This window comes from Staurois parvus, unplaced genomic scaffold (assembly GCF_062004578.1).
Source record: "Staurois parvus isolate SC_StPar_1 unplaced genomic scaffold, SC_StPar_1.0 ptg000089l, whole genome shotgun sequence".
Taxonomy (NCBI): Eukaryota; Metazoa; Chordata; class Amphibia; order Anura; family Ranidae; genus Staurois; species Staurois parvus.
In genome coordinates this window covers 5,278,715-5,282,767 of record NW_028317885.1, presented here as the reverse complement: position 1 = coordinate 5,282,767, position 4,053 = coordinate 5,278,715, and the positions used below count along the sequence as shown (strand labels likewise).

Sequence of the window (4,053 nt, the reverse complement as noted above, 5' to 3'; positions counted from 1 at the left end):
CAGATGCTCTATTTCAAGGTAAGATGAAGGCCAATTTAAAGGACCGGTAACAAAAAAAGCATTCTTTTCTTTTCCTTTCTTCTAAAAAACATATCTTCTTCTTTATCAATTAGCCATGCGCTCGCCACAGCCACGAAGGTCATCGGAAAGGTAGGAGGGGGCTGCAGGGGACTAAAGAAAAACAAAAGAGTGCCATACTCCAGATTAATGATGTGTCTAATCTTTTATTTTAGGAGCAGAAGCCCTAAAAATAGACATTCACAGAAATAAAAGTTCTGCCAACGTTCAAGCTCTCCACATATATCTGAGCCGCATCCAAAACATATAATGCACTTACCTGACAGCCTGGTCTGCAGTAAATCTACAGCCGCAGAACCAAAAAAGGTAGAAGGACGGCCAGCTGAAGGCCTATGTTGGGCATGTTGCGCATGGAAAATTCTTATACACTGAATGCATAAAGAATATGGCCACAGACAAAGAAGCGGAAGCCATCAGAATCAAGGATTATATATCCATGAGGTGGTGGCCGACAGTATATACCTGGTCGCAAGCGCAGGTGCCACCAAAAGCAGACCAAAAGCCAGAAATACCCCGGTAGACAAAGTCCACAATTTGTGTTGGAGATATCCTCTGAGACCTCATCGGCAGCGGAGGAATTCACCGAACACTTTTTCTATTTCCAACTGATAGAACCATACATTACGGCAATTAAGGAAGCCATAGAATGGGAACAGGACTCTCAGCCCCTGGAAAAAGTAAAGAGGTACTTCCCAAACTTAAAGAGGCAGGGAGCTGTGTTTCCCTTTATGATGAAGATCCATGAACTATTTGAGGATGAATGGGAAAAGCTCAAAAAGAAAGCGAATACCCAAAATGGTTTCACCCTTTTAGTACCTCGGACACCGAATTTTGGGAGACTCCACCAGGAGTAGACGTGGTATTACATCGCCTGGCAAGACATATGTCCTTTCCATTTTAGTTTCCCACTGCGTTCAAGGACCCAATGGATAAATAGGAGGATGCCGACCTTCGAAGGATCTATTCCATGGCAGTTGTGGCCTGTCAGCCAACCATGGTGCTTGCCTCCAACTCAACAGCGTGAAAGGTGTGGGACACGAACGTAGAAACAGCCCTGAGATCAGGAGTTGAGGCAACCGGAATCATTACAGAATTAGAAGAACTCAATCTAACAGGGATATTCCTAGCCGAGGCATCCATAGATCTAGTAAAATTGCTAGTGATGCTTATGACTCACTCAATGACGGCAAAGAGGACCCTGTGGCTGCGTCATTGAGTGGCAGATAGCTCGTCAAAACAGGCCCTTTTCAATATCCTATATAATGGCAGGATGTTATTCAGCAAGAATCTATAGGAGGTCATCAAACGAGTTATGGGAGGAAAATCAGGTCTTCTACCACAGAGGAATAAAAAGAAACAGCAGGCTTTTCATTCGGGACAGGCTGATTTCAGAAGAACAAGAGAAGCCAGATTATATAGACCAGGCCAGGAATACATTAGAGGCCAATGGAGAGGAACCCAAAGCTCTTTCTTAAGGAGCATAAAGTCGAGGGCAGCCCAGACGGTGAAGAAAAATGAGAAATCCTTTTGACAGTATAACCGTCCAACCCCTCCAAGTGGGTGCAAGGCTCATAGCCTTTTGGGGGGTGTGGACAAAAAATATTGTGGATGGATGGGTTCAGAGCACAGTAAAAAATGGTTACAAGATCATTTTTCAGGAAAAACCGCCAAACATCTTTGCCAAGACAGAATGACCTTGAGATTGGAAGAAGAGGGAGTGCTTTATCGAATATTTATATAGTTGAATTACAGCAGAAAAACGCAATTGCGCTGGTGCGCCAGAACAATGAGGGAAGGGTTTTTATTCACCAATCGTCTTAGTGCAAAAAGCCTCAGGGGACCTCAGAACAGTCCTGGACCTGAGATCTCTGAACCTATTCATCAATTACAAATGGTTCAAGATGGAATCAATGTATACTATTATATCTGTAATACAACCAGGCACACAACAGAAGCCAGACACTCCAACCTTCTGGAGTTGCAGACAGACTTCCTAGCCCTATTAGCTTTTGAAAACTTAATTCATGGAGCCTGAGTCAAACTAATGACGGAAAACCAGACATCCATCACCTACGACAAGGAGGAACCAAGAGCCTGCCATTATTACAGCTAACAACCCAGATCTTTTCTTGGGCCAAGAGACATGTGGCGGCCTTAAAAGTGGCCTATATTCTAGGCAAACAAAACTGAATTGTGGATCAGCTAAGTTGGAGATTCCCCACCAACAGCAAAGGTGTTACTTGGTGCCAATCTTTTCCAACTGGGGGATGCCATCCGTTTGGCACAAATGCCAAAATTTGTCACAAGTTACAGGGGCAACAGAGCAATATCACAGGATGCATTTTATATTCCATGGAGCTTTCCCTTAGTATACCTCTTCCCTCTGGCCCCACTGATCATGAGGACCTTGTTGGAGATCAAGAAGGAAGAGGTCCATGCCATCCTGGTTCTGACATTTTGGCCTCGAAGACCGTGGTTACAACTGCTCCTACAGATGGCATCAGCCCCACCAGTACCTCTGCCCCTGAGGAAAGATTTACTGAAACAAGGTCAGTGGACTCACCCCAGTCCAGGGATATTGCAACTTGCGACATAGCTGTTGAATTGTTTAGACTATAGTCGCAGGGCCTTTTGGAAGAGGTAACTTTCATGATGTTAAAGGCAAGAAGACACTCTACAAACGTTACATACTCCAGAATATGGGAATAATGTATATCCTTCGCTGAACAAAGGAAATTTCTTCCACCTACTCCATGTGTCGCAAATGTGCTAGAGTTTTTACAATGCGCACTGGATGAAGGCCTAGCCTACAACACAATCAAGGTACATATTTTAGCAATATCATTATTTACAGGCCTCAGACTGGCAGATGAGCCCTTGATAAAACAATTTCTTAGGCCACCTAGAAAGAACTTCTTCCCAGCCTGGGACTTGGGGGTACTGCCACCTTTTGTTCCAACAGATTTATGCCAATTATGGTTTCTAACAGTCAAGTTAACCTTTCTTATGGCTATTACAGAAGAGTGTCGGAGCTAGCAGCCCTATCCTGCAGAGACCCATTCTGCATATGTCAAGGTCCTACCTTTCTTCAGAGCTTGTGCATCTCCATGAGCTGGCATCCATCTTGGATTTCTGCAAAGCATGGTGGGAACCTTTATGCCTTCAGGCTTCTGCGGCTCCTCCTCAGAAGGGTGTGGTTGAGCACATTTAAACCTGCTGTCTGCAAGTGTGCTCTGCACTTGTGTCCTGTATGTTGCCCTGTTGCAAGCTCTTGTGTTGTTCCCATTGCTCTCCTGGTAACCGACTCGGCTTGGACAAGACTACTCTCTGCGTTAACCCTTTACCTGACCTCCCGTTGCTGAACCCGGCCCGTGACCTGAGTATTCTTTGCCTACCGTCTAGTACCGTCTGCTCCATTGTTATTGACCCGGCCTGTCTGACTACTCTACTCGTGTTCTCATCTAGCTCCCACCAGCTGTACGCCATTGGCAGCAGTCGTTATCGCAGCTGGGGTCACTCGGGGGCCGCGACCTGGTCTCAGGCTGCGTCAAGTCCATCCCCACCATCAGGGGCCCTGGTGAAGGGTAGCCTGGGGCTTAGACTCCGCGCCCTGAGGGACTCTGGTCTGTGGGTAGTGGCTGTCGTCAGTCGCAGCGTGACCGTACCATAGGCCTGCCTGCTCATTCCAGCGTTCCTGCCCTGACATTATAGTGTTGGCAGATAAGGTTATTTTGCGGCCTTCGCCAGCCTTAACCTCCAGGGTGGCCTCAAAATTCCATGTAGACTAGGAGTCTGTGTTGCCACGTTTCACACAACCACCAGACCAGACAGATGAACTAGACCATAGACCACTGGACATGGTTGCTTTGTTTACAACCTATCTTCTTTGCTCCCAACAGATATGAAAATCCGATAACTTATTGATTTTACCAGCGGGACCCAGGAAGGGAGAAGTGGCTGTGGCAAGAATCATAG

At 46.1% G+C, this 4,053-nt stretch overlaps 1 pseudogene; it reads left to right on the top strand.

The window, feature by feature from the left end:
* The first annotated feature begins 327 nt into the window (after positions 1-327).
* Positions 328-1,609, top strand: LOC149468360 (uncharacterized; annotated as a pseudogene).
* The last annotated feature ends 2,444 nt before the right edge of the window (positions 1,610-4,053 follow it).